Source organism: Pongo pygmaeus, chromosome 15, assembly GCF_028885625.2.
Source record: "Pongo pygmaeus isolate AG05252 chromosome 15, NHGRI_mPonPyg2-v2.0_pri, whole genome shotgun sequence".
Lineage (NCBI taxonomy): Eukaryota > Metazoa > Chordata > Mammalia > Primates > Hominidae > Pongo > Pongo pygmaeus.
In genome coordinates, this window is record NC_072388.2 from 50488683 (window position 1) to 50510910 (window position 22228).

The 22228-nt window shown below is 41.2% G+C and overlaps 1 protein-coding gene across 10 annotated transcripts in view; it reads left to right on the forward strand.

Annotated features, from left to right (window-relative positions):
• Window positions 1-210: 210 nt before the first annotated feature.
• GNG2 (G protein subunit gamma 2) overlaps window positions 211-22228 on the forward strand; it is a 125395-nt gene continuing 103377 nt past the window's right edge. Inside the window, exon 1 of one of the 10 annotated variants that reach the window (XM_054447687.2) lies at window positions 211-555. The gene's annotated coding sequence lies outside the window, so the exon portion shown is untranslated. Of the gene's footprint in view, window positions 556-10690; window positions 10812-13798; window positions 13996-22228 lie in introns of those variants that run through there. The other 9 variants (XM_054447690.2, XM_054447686.2, XM_054447689.1 and 6 more) reach the window with 9 other exon arrangements.

The following is a 22228-nucleotide window of genomic DNA, read 5'->3' on the forward strand; positions in this document are numbered from 1 at the left end:
TGCTTCCTTCCCTCCACTTTTGTGTGAGAGAAGAAAGCTTGAGATGCAATCCTTTGTCTTTTCAAACATGATTCTTTTGGTTTTGTTTTGTTTTCTCGCTATTCTTACGGACGTCTTTTTGTGGTGCAGCGGCTGGGATCCCACTACATCTACATGGCAACCAGGAAATCAGTCATTCAGAGTTTCCATGGTAACCAGAGGGGGGAGGGGTGGAGAAATCCATTTTATCACGGTATGCTGTGTCCCTTCCTGGAAGCCTACAGAATTTTTAGACAGAGATCATTATGAAATCAACAACAACAACAAACACCCGTTGGCATCAAGACAGGCCTGTGAACTGGCATCTCCAGGCAGGCTGCAGACTGGGAGGGTGGGAGTGAGCATGCAGCCGACCCCACCATGAGGCACAGGGCGTCGCCTTCTCCCCTCAGCACAGAGGAGAGGTGACGAATGCCATTTGGTCTCTGCAGCGTCTGTAGAGGGAAGTCTGTAAGCAGGAGTGCCAACCCCAATTGGCAGATTCTCTGACACTTCAAGTCTGCAAAGGAAAAGCAGGTAACCGACGTTGTGTAAGAAGTGAGCCTCTTGGTTTGGGTGGGGGCACAGCTCTACTTTTATGGTAAGAGTAGCCCTGACTGCGGAAGTGGGCTGAGGGGTGCTGTCCCAAGAAAAGCGGAAGTATCTGTTAAGTCTTGTTTCCTGTCACATCCTGGAGCTGAAGGTAGTCACATTTCAAATTTAAAAAAAGAAAGTCATGTGAAGTTAGCCAGTGAGATTATCTTTTACAGGCAGGATAATTAGAATCCTCAATGGTGTAGAATCTTCCACCTATAGGCGGGTTGAGTTTTATCACAGACGAGAGGGGCCCTGGACCCTCAGAAGGCCTTAGCTCCTGGATTTATTTAGTCTGACCTTTGGAGAGTCAAATTACCAAGAGGTGATCGCACTTCCAACTAAAATTGAGAATGTGCTCCTTGATTTTAAAAAGTCTTCTAATGGCGATATTCTAATAGGCCAGGACATAGGACATAGGGATGTTATTCTATGAATACAGGTCCTTTTTTTTTTTTTTTTTTTGGTAAAATGAAAAATTACCTCTCATCTTCCTTTTTAACAGTGGAAGATTACACTTTTCCTCTTTTTCCTCTTTTGAAGTTGAGATGAACAAATTCTTGATTTCCTTCCCTCTTCACTCTACACTGCCCCCTCCACCCTCTTGAGTCCATCCTAGTAAATAGCTCCACCAGTCACCATTTGCTTTGGAGTCTTCCTCACCCTTACTCTCCTTCCCTCACATCCAAGTCAGCAGCAAATTCTTAATAGCCCTAGTTTCAAAATAGAGCCTGAATCCAATCTCTCCCCATCGCCTTTATTGTTTGTCATCCTAAGCCAAGCCAACATCATCTTTCTAAATTCCAAAAGGCCCTCCTCATTGTTCTAGTTTCTATTTTGGCTAGCGTCATTCTGGTCTCACAGTGCAAGTCAGATCATGTCATGCCCTTGTTCAGACCATTTCCCACCCCATGGCTGTACATCACACTCAGAAAACAACCGTGACCAACAAAACTCTATGAAGTATAGCCCCTGACTACTGCCCCATCCTTATACCCTATGTGTGCATTCTGCTCTATCCATGCTCACCCCTCCTTGATGCTTCTGAACACACCCAACTTCCGCAGTCTCAGGGGAGAGTATTGTGCACTTGTTGAAATACTCTTCCCTAGATGTTAGGAGGCCTCCTCTCACTTCCTTCAGGTCTCTGTCTAAATGTCTTCTCCTGCAGGAGGATGTTTGTATCAGCCTGGGTATGTTAGGAAATAGAAGGCACACCATTTTTAGGAGAATGAAGGGAGTATTTACAGAGGTATGTGTAGGGATCAGGAAACCAACAGTGAGATCTGATGCCACACCTAGGCTTGAAGGGGTTAGTGTTGGAGGAATGCAGAGATTTGCAGTCCTGGACACCTGTGGGGCTGCCCAGAAGAAGCTGTGGTTCTTGAGGAAGGAAACCAGGACCAGAGAAGAACGCTGAGGAATAGACACACTGACCTTACTTTCTACCCACTGGTCTAACACAGATGGAAATCAGAGATCGAGAGAGTTGGAGTAATGAAGTACTGGGTACTATACAAGTTATCTACTGGTGTATAACAAATGATCCCCAGAACAGCGGTTTCATACAATATATACTTTTTTTCTCTTATAGTTTCTGTGGGTCAGGAATTTGGGAGCAGCTTATCTTAACATTTCTGGCCCTCAGTCTCACTTGAGGTTACAGTCAAAATGTCAGTTGTTTGAAGGCTTGTCTGGGGTGGAGGATCCATTTCCAAGGTGGCTCGCTTACATGGCTGGCAAGTTGGTGCTGGTTGTTGACAGGAGACCTAAGATCCTCCTCACGTCGACCTCTCCACAGGGCAACTTGAGTGACCTCACAACATGGCACCTGGTTTCCCCCAGAGCAAATGCTCAAGGAGGCCAAGGTGGAAGCTACAGGGCCTGTTATGACCTAGCCTTGAAAAATTACACATTGTCACTTCAGCCACATTCTATTAGTCACACAGATCAGTTCTGAGTCAGTGTGGGAAGAGACTATACCAGAGTATAACCGTAGAAGCCAAGAAATAATTGAGGGCCATCTTGAAGAGCAAAGCAAAGCAAAGTGGAGAATGAATTGAAAAGGGTGAGGGAGGAGATGGTGATCAGAGAATAACCAGCACCCTTCCTTGATCATTCAATTTAAAATACTGTGTGCATTCCTGCTGCTCTGTTCCCCTTTACTGCTTTATTTTTCTTCTCAAAATTTAATGCTACCTGACATTTATTTGTTAATGATTTTATTTTTGCATTCCCTTACTATCATATAAAATCCATGAGATCAGAAACACTGTTTTGTTTCCTTCTGGCACCTAGTAAACTTCCAATAAATATTTGTATATTCAAATGTATAAATTATACCTAATTTTAGATACAAAGCAAATGCTTTTTTTTTTTTTTTTTTTAAAGACAGGGTTTCAATCTGTTACCCATGATGGAGTGCAGTGCCATGATTGTTGCAGCTCATTGCAGCCTCTATCTTTTGGGCTCAGGTGATCCTCCCACTTTAGCCTCCCAAGTAGTTGGGACTATAGGCGGGTACCACCATGCCTGGCTAATAAAAAGTAAATGCTTTTAAATGGCCAATTCCAGTAATATCCCCATCCTTTTTAAACCAAAAAGTTGTTCCTCCCAACCCAACTCCATCCCTAAAAAGACTAATACTAATCACGGAATTAAAACTTTGTTTCTGGGAGTTTTGGAAGCAGCATAGTTGCCTCTTGGTCCTTTCTCTTTCTTCAGCTTCTGTTGTTTTCATTTGGCTGTTCCTTGGAGATTTTATTTTTGTTTTTTGCACTCCCCCCCTTAATTTTAGAAGCAAGTTTTCATATTTCTTCCTCTTAAAGTAAGTTGCCTCTTATGTGGCTATTAAAATTGCCTGTTTATGTGGCTCCCATTTGAGTTCTCTTTGCGGCAATCTTATTTAAAAAACAGCTCTCGTAAAAAAAAAAAAAAAAACCCTCCCTCCTAATCTTCTTCCTTATTCTCTTTCTTCTGTTTATTCCTGAAATCTACCAAGTGTACCAGTGAAAATTTCTTGTCTTCTGTGGCACATATGAGGCTAAAAAGATTGCTGACCTACGGTTACTGATGGTCGGAGGAAAAGAACAGATTACAAGCAGAAAAACATTTCTTCTGGGCACTGGGGAACATGTAGAGTCCATTGTATTAGGCTGTTCTTGCATTGCTATAAAGAAATATCTGAGACTGGATAATTTATAAAGAAAAGAGGTTTAATTGGCTCTCCATTCTGCAGGCTGAACAGGAAGCATGGTGCTGACATCTGCTCAGCTTCTAGGGAGGCCTGAGGAAGCTTACAATCATGGTAGAAGGTGAAGAGGGGTCAGGCACATCACATGGCAAAAGCAGGAGCAAGAATGAGAGAGTGGGAGAGGGGTGCCACCCACTTTTAAGTGATCAGATCTCCTGTGAACTCAGAGTAAGAGCTCACTTATCACCAAGGGAATGTCCCAAGCCATTCATGAGGGATCCACCCCCATGATCCAAACACCTCCCACCAGGCCCCACCTCCAACACTGGGAATTATGGTTTGACATGAGATTTGGGTGGGGACAAATATCCAAAGCATATCACCTGCATATGCAATGCCAACCCACCGTGGAGCTTATGTACACAACATTATCCCAGTTAATTGATTATAAGAAAAAGAAGGCAGCCGCAGGAACATTTGCACCCAAATCTAGAGAGGGTGGAAGGATGATTTTTGTCCTCCATCAGCCCTAGAAACTGATGATAAAGTAACACATTTCCAGATACCAAGTGGGAGAAACCAGCCCCTTAGGTTATAAAACAGGTTCCCTTGGAGCAGGGAGATAATCTGGTGTCAAAAGATATAACTTGGCTCCCCATATGCATACTCATCATTCTACACAAAATCTACACAGAAGTCTTCATTGTAAATGCTTTGATCATAAGATGCACTTCGTATCACCATCAGCTTTTGACCCAATGGTACTGGAGCAGCAGTTTTGACTCTTATACTAACAGTACATACTAACCTCATTATTTACTTATATCATAAATGGGAACAGTGAGTTTCCATTGTTCTTGTGGAGTTCATTTACTCATTTGACAAAGATTTAATGAGTGCTTACTGTGTATCAGGCACCATCAAGACCCTGCCTGATCAAGAACACAATTGTTCTTTTCCTACAGACTTAAGGGTAGAAAGATGTTTTTATTTTCCCATCTGATGATTGTCATAGATGGTGAGTCTTTGAAGAGTTTCCTTAGACTGTTACTCCATAATGAAATGGGAGTCTGTCTCACTAATAAATAGATTAAGCAAATATGTCCATTCTGAACACTTTAATTTCTTCCTTAAAATCTTTTCTCTAGTGGTACCTTCTCAGCTGTGGGGCATGAACAACTTTTTTCTCTCTTGCCGATAGTATTTGTGGTTATTACTGTTATGTGCTTCAGATATAAAACCATTTATATATGTAATCCTTAAATAAGGGTGCAGGTAATGTCATTTTTCCACTTTTACATCAGCTCTGCACCAAGTGTGTTGCTAGAATTTTGGCAGGATTTACTTAAGTCATATTATGCTGTTAATTTTCAGTTTATGCAAATCTACTTTCTAGATGTAAAAATTTAGCAGTGAGGGATGTACGTAAATATTTTAATAGTAAATAAATGACTTGGCTGTGGTCTGGGTAAATTTCAGTATTCTGAACTAGGAAGGAATCAATGACCATAACTGATCTTGAGCATGTAACTCACTCTTTTCATTGGAAAATAAAATCATAAACAATAATGTGTAATGAATAAACTTGCCATACTAACAGATACTATAGGACTTTGTTAATATTTTAAAAATTAAAAAGAGCCCTACAGAAACTTGACTTATCTTCCTCCTCCTAAAATGAATCTCTGGACCTTACTTGTCATGCTTTTGCCTTTATTCATATACGCAAATAAGATTTATTGCACACCTACTGTGTCCTATGCACTGAGCACTGTGCAAGGCACTAGAGATACAAGATTGAGTAAGACATTACCTGTGAATTCTAGGATTTCACATGTGGTTGAAGATAGAGGTAAACATGCAATGATAATACAATGTGATAAGAGCTATAACCAGGATAAAGAAGTGGTAATTTGTCGGGGCAGGGGAGGGGTCCCTAGCTTAGTCACTTTCCTTTATAAAACTGCACAAAAATAGTAATTTGCTAAGGAATCTTAATTACAGATTATTTTTGCCAAGTCGATAATTTGAGACTTCCAGTTTTACTCTATACTACATAATTCTTCTCTGTTGAAATTTCCCTGTGTAATCGTACAAGTAATACTTAAAGAATGTTGAACAGCTTCTTACTAAAGTAACGGAAATCATTTTAGCAACATTTCATGAGAAGTGTTTTGCATTACTGCAAATGCACCTTCAGAGTTCACAGATTTGCCAGAAGAGCAATCAATTGACAACACTTTCCTTCATAAGAGCTTTCTACATATAGTGGGACTTCATTATCATCTAAGTAAATAATAGATTTCTTTTTCCTGCTGGTTTAATGTTATTACTTGGTAACTTCAGGGTCTTTCCTTTTCCAAAATCACTATCACGTTTCCCCCCTTGCTATATCCTCTTCTCATTTTTTGATTTCTGGGGACATTTTTGGTAATATTTTAAGCAGCCTTAGTAGTTGTTCACTCATTCTCTTCGATTTTTAGCTGATTTTATAAAATGTTCTGGTATTTTCAAAATGGTCAGTAGTGGTCATAACTTTCTTCCATAGGACCCAATTGTTTATATTCAGTTAAAGTTAACAAACAAATACTGAGTGCACGCAATGTGCCAAGTGCTGTGCCAGGTGGGTGCTGAAGATGCAGAGATGTGAGACCTAGCCCTTGACCTCAGGGAGTGGCAGGTCTGGTTATCACACTCTAGTGGACTCTGATGGAAGGGACACATTCACAAGCCATAGTTCCCTCCACTGCTATGGTTGTGTTTGTGAAATTCTGTCATAGAAAATTCAAAATGAGAACCTGAAAACTTAGGTACAGAATAGAGCCAGAGGAGCCAAGGAAGGTCACAAGTAAATTTATGAAAACCCCTTCCAGTAGGGAAATCAACAAAGACATAAAGAAAAATGCCTTCAAACAGCTCCTTTACTTTCCTATCCTCTTTTGCCAACCTGTTTACTGACAAAATAGATCACGCTCTCTGGTCTACATTGTTGGCAGAGAAAAACTAAGTCTTGCCTTTCTGCCTTGCCTATAAATTATTGGATTTATTATTGTATAGCTTTTCTTTCAAGATACTTCAAAATGATTTACATGTGTGATATTAATCTTGCAGATTTGTATCCTTTAATTCTGACATTCCTTTTAAAGGACTGTTTTTCCAAGGCTTTGTGGGTGCACAGTGTTCTCTAACCTCTGTCACACTTCGCTGCTGACTCCCTCTTCTTGATCTTGTTGCCCGTTTCCTGTTGTCCCTGAATTTCTTTTTTTTTTTTTTTTTTGGGGACACAGTCTCGCTCTGTTGCCCAGGCTGGAGTGCAGTGGCACTATCTTGGCTCACTGCATCCTCTGCCTCCCAGGTTCAAGTGATTCTCCTGCCCTAGCCTCCCAAGTAGGCGTGTACCACCAGGCTAATTTTTGTATTTTTAGTAGAGATGTGGTTTCACCGTGTTGGCCAGGCTGGTCTCAAACTCCTGACCTCAGGTGATCTGCCTGCCTTGGCCTCCCAAAGTGCTGGGATTACAGACGTGAGCCACCATGCCCGGCCTGTCCCTGAGTGTCTATATTGATCTTCAGGGACTTTTTGGAAGCAACAAGTTTTACTTCGCAGAATCACTGTTTCTGTTTTTATGGTAGTAACACATTTGGTTTAAATTCTTTCACCTGACCCCGGTCAATAGCCCAGCTTCAACTTCTGCTGGTAGAGGAAGGGTTTGGAACAGTTTCTGCTTACGGGAAGACCAGAACTTCAGAAACATACAAGGCAGCCCTGGTTTGGGGAGTGTGGAGCCCTTGTTTCTAGCAGCCTGGTCAAACTCTCTCTGGGCACAACTGTTTGTATCCATAGCAAGGCCTCCATGGCTCTTTTTTAAATTTTTTATTTATTTTTATTTTTATTTTCATTTTTTAGGTGGAGTCTTGCTTTGTTGCCCAGGCTGGAGTGCAGTGGTGCTATCTTGGCTCACTGCAACCTCCTCCTCCAGGGTTGCAAGCAATTTTCCTGCCTCAGCCCCCCGAGTAGCTGGGATTACAGGTACCCGCCACCACGCCTGGCTAATTTTTGTATTTTTAGTAGAGATGGGGTTTTGCCATGTTGGCCAGGCTGCTCTCAAACCCCTGACTTCAAGTGATCCTCCTACCTTGGCCTCCCAAGGTGCTGGGATTACAGGCGTGAGCCACCGCGCCCAGCCGGCCGTGGCTCTTTCTTACCTACTTCCAGCTCTGGTTCTGCTTCACTCCCGTCTTTTGCCTTCTCCCTGCCTGTGTCCCTCTGTGCTACTGTCCTCTTCAGTAAGACCTCAGGCTTCATGGTTAGCCCTCCTCCAGCCCCCTTCTTCAATTTCCATCTACTCTTGGCCCCCTTACCCATCCCCTTCCTCTCCTCATCAACATTTGTGTTTGTTTTCTCGTGAGGGGTTAGGAAAGCAAGCATCTTTAACTCATTCATCACCGATAGCCTCCCCAGGAGTGTATGTATATATGCAACACACACATGTATACATACATGTGTGACATTTCAGGCAATATCAGAGAAGGATCTGGGGGGCTTCGCACTACTGGCTGTGCCCAGAGCAAAAGGAGAGAACTCATGGTTCCAACACATTTCTCTCTGATGAAAGAGTTGGCTATCATTCTTCATGTCCCTTGTCCCACTAGCTTTCGTGCTGGGCCGTGAGACAGAGACTGGCATTTTTCATTAGTGAAGGCCAGCCACTCTCTCTCCAGAAAGATTAGTTCTGCCCACCCACCCCCTGACTCTCTTCAAGCCAAATATGATTCAGTCTTCTTGGCTCCTAACAGCTGGGCTTAGGCTCAGATGTCTGGGGGGAGAGAATGATCCTGTGACACACAGATCAGATCATGATTATATCTTTTTGAAGAACTCTTTAAAGCGGCTTCTATTCCCTTTAGCTGATCCAAGAAATGCCTGGAATTCTAGCTTTTCTGTGATAAAATAACAGCTCAGTAATTTATTTATTCTTGATTACTATTCAGCTGAACAATTAAGCAAGCCATAAAATGTACCATCAGTGTATAAGAGTGGACAAGATTTATGACTACATGGATTTACCTTCTTGTTCCCATTTTACTCTTCCTTCTTCTCTGCAGCCCACACATGCACTCAAGGGCTGGCTTTGCTGGCACAGCTGATGGCTCCTTTCTGATAGGAAACAGAGAGAGAGAGAGAGAGAGAGAGAGAGAGAGACTGACTGACCAACAGACCTACCTACCAAAGCTGAGACAGGGAAGAAAAAGTAGGGGAGGGCTCAGCAAGAGAAGGCAAGTCAATCAAAAAATAAAGAACTAGGCTGGGTGCGGTGGCTCATGCCTGTAATCCGAGTATTTTGGGAGGCTGAGGCAGGTGGATCACTTGAGGTCAGAAGTTCAAGACCAGCCTGGGCAACATAGCAAAACGCCATCTGTACAAAAAATACAAAAATTAGCTGGGCATGGTAGGTTGGTGCACACCTGTAATCCCAGCTACTCAGGAAGCTGAGGCAGGAGAATTGCTTGAACCTGGGAGGTGGAGGTTGCAGTGAGCTGAGATTGTGCCACTGTACTACTCCCTGGGTAACAGAGCAAGGCAGTCTCAAAAAAAAATTAAAAAATGAAAAATTAAAGAACTAGCTGGGCATGGCGGGGGAGGAGAGAGAAGGAGGTGTATAGTATTGCGGAGAGATTAGAGAGTTTGGGGATTTGGCATATGAGATGCTCTGGGACAGTTGGGATGTGGCAAAGATTTGAGAGTGCAGAAGGGGATGTGAGAAGTATTTCTAGCTTATTCATCAGTCTTTTTAAAGTTCCTACAGAGATACAAATAAAGAATAGCTTTCTTTTTAATATTTCTTTTCTTTTTTGTTGTTGTTGTTTGAGACGGAGTCTTGCTCTGTTGCCCAGGTAGGGTGCAACGGCAAAATCTTGGCTCACTGCAACCTCTGCCTCCTGGGTTCAAGTGATTCTCCTGCCTCAGCCTCCTGAGTAGCTGGGGCTACAGGCGTGCACCACTACACCCGGCTTATTTTTGTATTTTTAGTAGAGATGGCGTTTCACTGTGTTGGCCAGGCTGGTCTTGAACTCCTGACCTAGTGATCTGCCTGACTCGGCCTCCCAAATTGCTGGGATTACAGGCGTAAGCCACTGATCCCAGCCTTAATATTTATTTTCTAATTACTTTTTTGTTGCCAGACTATGCTTCTTTATAAGAAGTTCAATGCAGAAATAGAACTAGGAGTTGTCCCAGAATTTTTTAGGCTTGCCCATATAACAAATATTCAGAATTTGGTGTGCATGTGCCATGGATTTCTATAGAAAATTTGCACAAAATATATATAGAGAGGGAGGGATTATTGTTTCTTACCCCATGACCACCTTCTCATTTTTGAGACTTCCTTTTCCTCCCCTCACTCAAAGGAAAGGAATTTCTGCCAATAATGCCTTTTCATTATACAAACATCTGTTGACTACCTGCTGTGTGACAAGCAAACGTGGACCTAACCTTAATGGACCCAAATGCTAATGGGTGAGATGGACATCTAACAAAACCGGAAAATAATGGCCTTAGTGCTGAAATGGAAGTAGAGGCAAGGCACCAGTCATGCTCACAGAAAAGGAAGCACCTGCCTACTTTCCACGGTCAGGGAAGGCTTCTGAGAAAAGCTGAGTCCTAAACGATAAGTAGGGGTTTACTAGCAGGCAAAATAGAGGAAGCGATAGGGCATTTCTGGCAACAGAAATAGCGTGTGCCAAGATGCAGGGAGAAAACAGCACAGCCCCATCAGGAACCTGCTGTGAAGGTTGTAGAATATAAGGCTGCGACAGGCCCTAAGGTAAGAATGTGGACAGGTGACATCATAGAAGGCTTTGTATGCCATGCAGAGGAATTAAGGCATATATCCTATAAGCAACCCGGAGGGGGAGATACTGAAGAATTATAGTAGGAAAGTGACTTGATCAACTCTCCATCTCAGCAATGTACTTCTGGTGGGGATGGCTTCGCAGAGAGACTGGAGGTAGGAGGACAAAGTAGAAAGTATTGTAATTGCACAGAAAAAACCAAAGCATTTGTAAAATAAGACAGTGGCAAGAGGAAGAGAGAGGAGGGGTTTGGGCAAGGAGATAGTTTCGTGGTGAGAATGAAAGGATGAGGGACTTTAAATCAGATTGGGATAACAAAGATAAAAGGTTTTGGGATTATTCTTATATTCCTGATGTGGGCAACTGGTTTGTATTCCTCATTAAATGAAATGGAGACTATAGAAAGAGGAACAGGCTTTGGATGAAGGTATAGTATATAATTTGGGGATTATTAAACGTAACTCCAAGGAACATCCAGTTAGAAAGCTCAGTAACAGAGACATCAGGCCAAAATTATGTCCTCTTCATTACCCAACCTCCGCTACCAGTAGATGTAAGAAATACAAGGTGTTCATGCCTGCAAATACGGCCATGTATGAATGTTAGAGTATTTTACAGACTTTGTTTTACCCAGCGATAAAATGTACTGGGATAGGCTCATGGTTAGTAATTGATGCATAAACTATTAATGGTGAGATGTCATTTTCCTAAGAAATTAACACTTTGCAAACTTGGTATGCAAAGTTGTGTTAAGAGCTCTAAACTGGATTAATCTATCCTGGCCAAGCTACACCCCCACACTTTACTTTTCTCCCCTGAAAAAGAGGCTATTAGGACCAGTTGAAAAGCAATGAGGTATTAATGAGAGAGAGATCTTAAAATCTAGTTTTTAGCTTTGTATAGAGTTTTGTTGGCACCTCCTAGCACTGGCAATTAACCTACTGTGAGTTTTATAAGGGCCAGAGATGGAAGAACTGATTAGAAGGCAGCAGGCAAAATTCCTAGAGATTTTATTGTTTGAAAGAGGTTTTCCTATATAGGCTTAAATATAAATACCAACCACTCTCCGACGGTTGAGAGAGAGAGTCAGAAACAAAAAGACACAAAAAATTACTGTACTTGAATCTAGAGTTTATGCCAGAACCTACTGGTCTAAAATTAACCATAGTCTTGTTTCCAACCATTAATAACATGCTTCTCATTTTTCTTAGACTTGGCATCATGCATATTTAAATTTACATTTAAAAGCTACTGTTAACCTTTGGCACCAGGGTTCCTGGTTTGGAGATAACTCACATGTTGGTGGATTCATGCCCAATTCTCTCTCACTACTGCATTTCTATTTGCGGGGAATCGAAGTTAGTCGCTCATTTTCAATCTTAAATCAATCCATTTTGTAATTTTCAGGTGTGAGTGAGTTGACATCAGGGTTCTTTTTGGTGAAAGATTTCCTTGAAAAAATAAGCAAACTCTTTTCAAATCAAAACAAAGGGTGTTTTGGGACTGTCTCAGAACATTTCATAGAAATTAAATTCTGTATCTTCTAGGTTAATGTGCTGTGGTCCCCACGGTGTGTTTGGAAGGCTCACCTGGTGACTTATTCTCCGTCAGTCATAGATTTCTAACATTTCCTGTTAGTTTACTTGCTGGAGGATTAAGGCAAAACTGGATTAAAAAGGAAGAGTTGGGGAATTAACTGTTGCCTGGCAAGATTAGCTTTCCAGGCACTGATTCCTGAGAAGAGGTGTTTTTCTTGTTGTTGTTTTTGTTTTTAACTCCATAGTGTTGCCTGGACACTAGAACAGGATTCCCCTTCCCCCATCTCATGTTTAATCTGTAGCTTCCCCAAAGTACCTTGTGTTAGTACTGGGGGGAGAATGACTCACACGTTGAATAAATTGTTATTAAAGCATCCGGGCTCAACTGTGAACATACTAATAGTGAGGAATCGGAAAACCAAGTACTGGTGAGGGTTTGGCTGCTGACTGCCAAAATCACTTGCTGAATGTGAGGCCCAACGTCCTCTAAAAATAATGAGTTAATATGTGCTGAATACTTCCTAAGTCCCCAGAACTATTATTAGCACTTTGTATACCATCTCATTTAATCCTCATATTTCCACTGTAAAGAAAGACTATCATCAACTACGTTTTGCAGATGAGGAAACTGAGGCACATAGATGTTAAATAATTTGCCCAAGTTCATACAGTCATTAATGCCAATTTGGATTGAAATTCTGGCAGACAGAGACAGCTTGCAGGCTCTACCCTGGTGGGTTCTACGATATTACCTCCTAAAATGAAAGGAAGGGACTGGAGGATCATGAGAGTCCTTCAGCCCTACTAGTGTGTGGAATGGGGAGAGGGGTATTCAGTTTCTCTGTTGGGAATGTGCAGCATTCAGCACCACCTCATTCCTTCCCATCTATGAGAATCTTTTGGGAATAGTCCTCACTATTAGGCCTATAGGTAGCACCGCCAAACTTGGTTTAGTTCCCGTGCCCCATAAGAATACTTATCAGGGCCATTCTTTTCTGAGCATGTGGGTTAAGTAAGATCTCAGTGGTAGTGGGACCTTGGAGAAATGAAGCATCTGAAATGTTGGCCACAGAGAAAAATGCTGCAGTGAGAAGCTGCAAGCTGCAAGCTCCCAGCTAGCTGGCTTGATGGGGACCACAGTAAATCAGGAGGAACAGTGGAGGCTGGTGTGGGATCTCGGGGGCCAGAACCTGGCCAGGGGATGTTGAACCCCCCCAAAAAAACAGCAGCAGCAGTAGAAACAACAGCAGCAAGAACAACAATAGCAACAAGCCAAGTTCAGGCTTAAAAAGCAGGCAATGTGCCAGGAAGGGGGCCGACTGAGCAGTGTGTGGAAGCTGTCGTGGAGGTGACCGTGGGGGGATGAGAAAAGGGGAAGGAAGGAACAGACAGCACCAGAGGGACTTGAACAAAGGGAGAAGGGGGATTAAAGTCAAATCACTGTCAGCAGCCCAGGAGCAGACAAAACCACCAGAGTAAGCCCTGAGATGGAAGTGAGAGGGAAAAGAAGCAAGCCGCTAACAGCTACCAAGAAGAGGAGGAAGTGGGAGATGCGCTGCTTCCTGTAGAAAGAACGTTGATTGAAGACAAAGCTGGGTGGGGACTAGTCCCTGGGCTGCAGCCGCCGCTACACATACTCACAACGCTGCCGCCGCGCTCCGTGGGCAACTCCTACTACTGCTGGGCTGGGCTGGGCTGGGCTGGGCTGGGCTGGGCTGGGCTGCGTCGGAGCTCGCCTGCACAGATCAGCTCCGGAGAGAGGGGAAAACCACGCTCCTCTGACCAAGCCTCGGGAGCTAAGGTAAAGGAAACGTTTTCCATGTTGCTCGTTTTTAATTGAGAAAAACGACCGTCGCCTGTGATTTTAAGGTCCGATTTCTAAGGGATGATAGAGACATCGCTTCAGGACTAGGGGAAATGATTAGATTCTTTTGGAAGGGTCTTTGAGAATGACCACATTTATGACACGTTTGATTAAAAAACACCTCATCATCAGTGCTTAGATTTGATGACTAGACAGGGCAACATGCTAAATACAAGAAGCTGTTTGTGTAGTTCTCTCGGAGGAAAACCAGGGCTGAGTCGAAATCCATCTGGGGCTGTGAAGCTGTGGTCTGGTCATCGGAGCCTGGCAGTCCCCTTGTTTTAGGGGAGTGAGTGGTGTAAAATATTAATTGCATTCTCTTTCTTACACATTGCACTGGGATATATTCTGATTTGCAAAAATAATGGCTGTGATTTGGCTTTTTGAGGAGTTAAATTCTTTTGTACTTAGATTTTGCCAACAAAGGCTTGAATTGCGTATGTGAGGGGCAGTATTTACCATTAAAAAACAGTGTCTTCCTCCCTCAGCTTGTGCAGCTGCTTTCAGGATAACCTCAGACACAGCTATCATTTGCCAGTAGGTCCTATCCTAAAGTTGCATCCTTGTTCAAAGGAGCGTGGCGGGTTTAAGGCCAGTAACTTGTCCAGAATCAGATACTAGCATATGCATGGATTTTATGTTTATATGCATTTTATTCACCTCTAGGTCAAGATGCATGTTAGCCTCGGTGAGGGACAAAATAAAAAAGTGCAGCTGGGTTGTTTCCTTATGCGAATATATGGTAGATAGACTGAAGGAGTAAAACCAGAACATGATTTTTATTCTTTGATTTTCTTGAGCAAAGGATGTTCTTAATGAAAGCCTGGGTCTATGACTTGTTCATATTTATGAATGATATGTAAAAGTACACTAAATAGATCTAGCAGATGAGAACTGAGATTGTGAGAGTCCTCTGACAGGATATATTAGAGAGTTTAATACCCTCGTGTAGCACGATTTAAAGAATTAAGCTTTTTTAATCTTCAACAGAAAGTACAGTTAAGCAGTAAGTAGTCATTGATAAAAGAGTTTTTTTTTCTAGAATTTCTATAATGAAAGGAGATAATTTTTCAAAAGAGAGAAAAAACTGCTGATAGTGGAGTAAAAATTTAAAAAGTCAATATTTTGACACTCACAAATTCTTGAAACATAGGTTCTTAAATACCAAATATGCTAGTTGAGAGTGTATGTATATATATGCCTCCCCCTTTATCATCATTCTCACTTGTGAAGAGCTATAGGGCTGTTTTTAATGCTATCTTTATGAAATCGATATGGCTTCTCAAAATCTGTGGAGTAGCAGCACATTTTGAGAGATGGGAAGCTTTTATAGCTACTAAAGAAAAAAAATGTCTGTTTCTTGGAGGTTTTTTGCTCATTAAAGTAAACCTGCACCGTGCCTAAGAGACAAAGTACTGCTAGTATTGAAACCATGGAACTCCTTGAAGGATTCACTGAATTTAATCAAACTTGTGGGCAAAACAAGTCGTGACATGGATTTTGCAGTTCCGCTTCCTATTTGCATCCTGAAGGGAAATATGTAAAGATCATCTTCTCAGAGAAGAGACCTAGGATAGATCTTCGATCCAGAATGACCCAGTGGAGTTCTAGAATCAAGCTGTGCATCATGAAATGAAGTAAAAAGTTGGCAACCTGAGCTGCATGGATGAGGACAGGCTTACCCTTTGGTACTTGCTCCTCTGCAGGCTGTATTCACTAGATAATGCCAACACCCTGCTTTGTTTGGGGAGGCACAGACAATCTGCATTACTCCTCTGTGTGTATTTCACACATGAGTAAGAAAATGAAACCTTGCCTGACGGGCATAGTAGAGTCAAGAGGGCCTTGCTGTCTTTCTGAAACAACTAAGAGGTGCCTATTTTCTGCACAGCACAAAACATTTCTTAATTGTTAAATTCCAGCTTGAAGCAGAACATTAGTGAGTAACAGCAGATCAGTAACTATCATGGTAGAATGTTTAGGAAAAAGATGAAAATGCTTTTACATTGTAAAATGAAACTATTTCCACTTATTCTGGCCATATGGAATATTGAAAGATGTAATGATTTTTCCTGGGGTATTCACTGGCTTTTGAGGAGTAGACCAACACAGAAATTTTAATTGTGCTTTTTTTTTTTTTTTTTCTGCCATACCGCCAATGGCTAAATGGAAACATGACTCCATTATTTCGTTGCCAGCCTTGGGCCTCATATGGTGGGCATGTAGTGAATGTGTTTGGTTGACTGACTTTGTTTAGCCTGCTTCAGAAAGCAGGCCCAACTTTTAAGTCTAAAAGCTGTATAGTCAAAGTAGAAAGCCTGTTCATAAGAGACTTCTGTGGGTAGGAGAAAACACTGTGGAGTGAAAAGAACACAGGCTTTGGAGCCAGGCAGATCTCCCTTTGAAACCTGTCACTGGTTCTTACTACTTAAGTTGGTGCATTAACTTAGGAACCTCAGTTTCCTCATTGTAAAGAAGGGCTAGTAATACATAATCAAAGTTTTTGTTTTGCTTTGTTTTTGCTTTTGTGTGCGGATAAGTGAGTGATTTCTACATAGAAGGTACTCAAATGTTATTTTTTTCTTCCTTGGTGGCATAAGGAAAAGTTAGCATATTCTTGGCCTTTACCACTGCCTCACAGGTTTAGGGAGACTTTTTTTATAGTGATAAAATATACATAACATAACATTTCCCATTTTAACTATTTTTTTTAAGTATGCAGTTCTGTGGTAGCGAGTATATTGATGTGCTGTCATCACCACCGTCCATCCATAGAACGGTCTTTATCTTGCAAAACTGAAATTCTATACCCATTAATCAATACCTCCTCTTTCCCTCCTTCTGTCAGCTCCTGGAAACCCCCATTTGACTTCTGTCTCTATGAATGTGACCAAGTATCCCATATAAGTGGAGTCATACAATATTTGTCCTTTTGTGACTGGCTTAATACACTTAGCATAATGTCTTTAAGATTCATCAATGTTGTAGCATGTGCTAGAATTTTCTTCCTCTTTAAGCTGAATAATATTCCATTGAATGTATAGACTATACTTTGTTTATTCTCTTTTGATGGACACTTGGGCCATGTTTTGGCTATTGTAAATAATACTGCTATGAACACGGGTGTACAAATATCTGTTAGAGTCCCTGCTTTTACTTCTTTGGGGAACCCAGAAGTGAAAATGATGGAACATAGTAATTATATATTTAGTTTTTGAAGAATTGCTGTACTGTTTTCCATAGTAGCTGCACTATTTTACATTCTCACCAGCAATGAACAAGGATTCCAACTTCTCCACATTCTCATCAATATTTTTTTGTTTTTTATTTATGTTTTTGATAATAGCCATTTTAAGAGGTATGAAGTGGTATCTCTTTATGGTTTTGATTAGCATTTTCCTAATCATTAGTGATGTTGAGCGTCTTTTCTTGTGCTCATTGGCCATTTGTATATCTTCTTAGAAAAATGTCTATTCATATTCCTTGCTGATATTTTTCCCCAGAAATACTGTGTTGAGAATCTTTGCCAATTTTTAATCAGATTTTCGAGGAGACATTTGCAAATGGCGGGATCTTTTAACATAATGTGTCATTAGATCATAATCATAATCTTTGTATTTAACCTCCTTTATACAACAGTATTATCCCTGCCCAAATAAAATACTCCTCTCAAAAGCAACATTTGAAATCAAAAGCAGAGAGTAAGAAAATGTGCATAGCTTCTGCTAGTTGGTGATGTCTAGAACCTGATAGTGAAATTCAAACCTTTATTGTAGACAGTCACACCAGTGATTCTGCTGGTCAAATCTCAGACCAGGCTACCACTACGGAGGCACTGGAGAGCTGTTTCTTCAGTGCTTTTCTGGTCCCCTCTCATTAGAGAAAAATGCTCAATAGGTATCATGGTCAGAAAGGGAGGGGAGAAACTAAAGTACTAAATTGCTCTCAAATCCTTTATAATGGGGAGCAGTAACTTGTGGGGAGGGGCTACAGTAGTTAAACAATACAACAAGTTTCTGAGACAAGTTTCTACTAATGAAGTGTGATTCTAACCAAAATTTCACTTTTAAAAATAATGAATCCTCTGTTTCCTTTTCCACGACAGATTTTACTCCTAATCCTTAAACTGGTGAGGCAGGGTATGGTGAGGCTGAGGAGAGTTGGGCAGAACAATTAGCAGAGACCCTATTGAATAGCAACAGTGTCTGAGCTTTACGGTGTGGGGGCAGACGTTGACCTTAAATGGTTTGAAGAGCTCCTGAATAATTAATGTTAACTTTCTGTAATGCACTTTGTCCATGTGCTGGGGGCCAGGGGTGGAGGGAAGTTTGCAAATAATGACCCCTAATTTTATTTGATGTGCACATCTATTCACTCTACAATTACTGGGAGAACCCAGGTGCCTGTCTTTACTAGATCTGGGTGGGAGAGGAGAGTTGCAGAGCTGTGTTAAGATTTAGTCTCCACCCTCCCACCCTCACCCCCAAGATGATGACTATGTTAATTAGCCTGATTTGATCATCACAATGTATACATGTATCAAAACATCACATTGTGCCCCATAAATATACACAGTTTTTATTTTTCAATTAAAAATACAATAAAAAATTTATAAAGGACTTAGTTCCTGGCCTAGGACATGCTAGAATGGTAGAGCTAAAAATGATCTTGGGGGGTGACCTAGGCTATATCGACCTCTTCATAAGGGATAATAAAATAGGCCTGGAATTTAGAGTTACACAATTCATTAATTCCTTACCTCCCAGTTACAACTCCATTTCACTTACCTCATATTAGGGCAAAGTCTTTATATGTTGTCGCATTTAAAATTGTTTGTAAGACTAAAATATTTTGTTTAAAAAAAAAGAGTAGACTGTTTACATTTAGTACTCTATGTAAATATGGAGTTTCTGTGTACAAACTTGTTCAGGTGTAAAAGATGCCACTGTGGAATAGAGATTTAAATTTTCAGGTAAGAGTATTAGAGATACCTATAAATATATGGTTCTTGAAAATTCTTATGTTAAAGACAACAAGTTGTATTTAGTGGGAGTCAGTGTTCAGACAATCTCTAGAGGACTTCATTAAACACTGAAAAAAAAAAGGGAGCTCAATTCTCAAACTTTAGTGATAACATGTTTCTTAGAAGTGGTACCACTGTATACAAACGCTTGAGATAAGACAGGATCGACCCCTTTATCTCTTGGCAAATATGTGTAAACAGTCAAGCTGTTAATGAAAAGGCTTTGAAAAACCAGTCTCTTGACCACTTCTTCCCTGTTCCCTGGCCTTCCCTTGCTCTCTGGCCAGCCCGGGTGTGGGGTCAGGCATTCCCCTGATCCTCTTCCCAGGAACCCAGCACTCAGAGGTAGAGGAGAGGGGCTGAAAACTGGGCTGACTGTTTCTACTCTAGATTCACTGCATCTCCTCAGGGCCATTGCTGTTCTTTCAAAATTCCTTCCTTCTTCCTTTTTTATTTCACTTTTCACTCTGTTCTGTGCATTTTCAATGGAAAGCATTCAACCAAGTCCCTACTGCCTTTATTCGTTAGAAGTGACCTCACCTTCTGTCTTTCTGAGAAGGCACATATTACAGACTTCCTCAACCTCATTCTTACCACCTTAGAATTTCCCCATGTCTTCCTTTATTTTAGATCATTTGAATTGCTGTCACAAATTACCAAAGATGAGGTAACCCAGAAACAACAGAAATCCTTTTTTTTTTTTTTTTTTAACACTTCTATGAGCTGGAAAGTCCAAGATCAACGTACTGGCAGATTTGATGTCTGGCAAAGGCTGTGGACAGCACTTTCTGTGTGTCCCCACATGACAGAAGGGGCCAGCTGGCTCTCTCCAGTCTCTCTTATAAGGGCACTAATCCCATTAATGGGACTCCATACTCATGACCTAACCACCTCCAAAGGTGGCCTCATGTCTTAATACCATTGCATTGGGGATCAGGTTCCAACATATGGGTATGTAGGGGGACAGAAACATCTGCATCATTCACATCATTCATTCTCCTCTTCTTCCTAAGTCAAATTAACATCATCTTTCCTTCAAGCCAAGAATAAACCCTCCACTTGGACTCTCTATCCCATTCCCTTTTACTTTCTAAGGGATTATGTTGTGACAATAATTCTGTCTTTCCTACAGATTTAGTTTCTTCTCTTTCTTGGTCCTTTCCTCTTTCCCTGTAAACATGCTTAGTTTTTCCATATGCACACAAAGTAATTAAGAAGTAGATGAAACAAATCTCCTCCTACCTCTCTGAGGGCTCCAACTTCACTAACTTCAGTTCCTGCTTCCCAAATATGAGTGTTCTCAAGATACGAGTCTTTGGCCATTTAATTTCTCCCTGTCCCTTAATCAAATTCTGTCCTGTGATTTTAGTCACTGTTGCTGTGTGGGTCAGTCCCAAATCTGATTAAGCATCGTAATCATTCACCTCCTCTCTCAGCTTGTACAGCAAGCTGCCTGCAAATTCACCAGAACATCCAACCCACAGAAAATGAAACTCACATGTCCAAAACCGTGCTCACCATCACCTTTCCCACTCCTCAAAACCAGCTCCTCACCTGATTTCATAACTGTTAATGACACCCCATTGATCATTACCTCAGTTATGACAATTCAACTTCACTATTTTCCTCACCAAGCACCCCTAGTTGCAGAAGTTGCATAGCCCTTTGCAATTGTGATTGGGAAAATATCTTGATACTGACTCTTTTCCATGTTTATAGCCGGTGTCTTAGTTCAGGCCCTCCTAACCTCCAGCTGGGCTGACTTGTTTTTTGAGTTCTTTTCTGTCTGCCTGGGATAAGTTAGTTCCTGCTTCCCCTTCCATACTTTGTCCCCACAGTCTTACTTCTCTGAATAACCAAATTCCATCTGTCCTGTAAAGCTCAGTTCAAATGCTGCCTCTTTCATGAAGCCTCCCTGGGTTTCTTCCCTTTTTTCCCCAATAAAAAACAATGCCTCCTCTGAAATCTTTTGTTCTTTCATCACACCATCTAGCTCATTCTAGTGTGTATAACAGCAATCTGCATAATTTTTTTTTTTGACCACACTCCAAGCTCTTTGAGGACAGCGGTCACATCTGGTTTCATCTTTGTCTTCCTTATACCACACAATGCAGTTTATCATTCATTTATTTAATGAACATTCTTGAGTGACTCATTTTTTGGTGCAGAGTGGGCTAGACATAGTACTTGTCCTCTAAGAGCTCACAAACTTGTGGGGAAAACAGACAAATACAGAAATATAATTACAATACAATTAATCGATGTGTTCAAAGTCTTAACATCTGCAATGTGCCACGTGCTCGTCAAGATGCCAGGGAGACTAGGATGAACAAAGTTGGCCAGTTGTTTTCTTGAAACTTACATTCAAGTATTGAGAGAGACTCAATAAACACATAAACCAGTGGTTTTTAGGTCTAACTGCACATTAGAAATCACTGAGAGGGTAGTTTGAAAAAAATATCATGTCCCAACCTCACCTCAGAGTAATTAAATCAGAATCAACCAGGATTGGAACCCATTGACAGAAATGACTTACAATAAAAGAAAATATCAAGTAGTAGTGAGTGCTTTGATGGATTGAAGTAGAAACAGAGTGAATGGTGGGGACTGTGCCTATGCTGGCAGGGGTAATTGGGAGATTACTTTGTTGAGTAATCCCTGAAGGCCTCTCTGAAGAGGTGACATTTGAGTTGAGACCAAAATGATGCTGAGGAGTCAGCCATGTAAAGATATTGGAACGAAGGGGGCTTGTGGAGAAGGTTTTCAGCAGAAGGTGCAGGTGCCTTTCTGAAATAAGGATGAGGTGAAATTTCAGAGGAAATGTGTCCTTCTTCACATACATGTTCTGTAATCTACAAAATATGTCTTTTCCCTACAGAAAGCAGCTTTTCAATAAACTTTGTGGACTCCATATGCAGAACACTTGGCTGCTGTGTTGATTACTTGATCTGGGTTGGATTTTATTTAGTTCAAATTGATTTACACAGTCAGGAAGACTACTCTGTTTGATTACATTTTTTTCTCTACACTGCAATTAGCACTACGCTACTTGTCTGAATTAAATACCATTCTTATTGTTTAAAATAACCGTAGATACTTGATATTATCTTTATCTGTATAAAGAGGAGAAAGCAATGACTTCTGCCC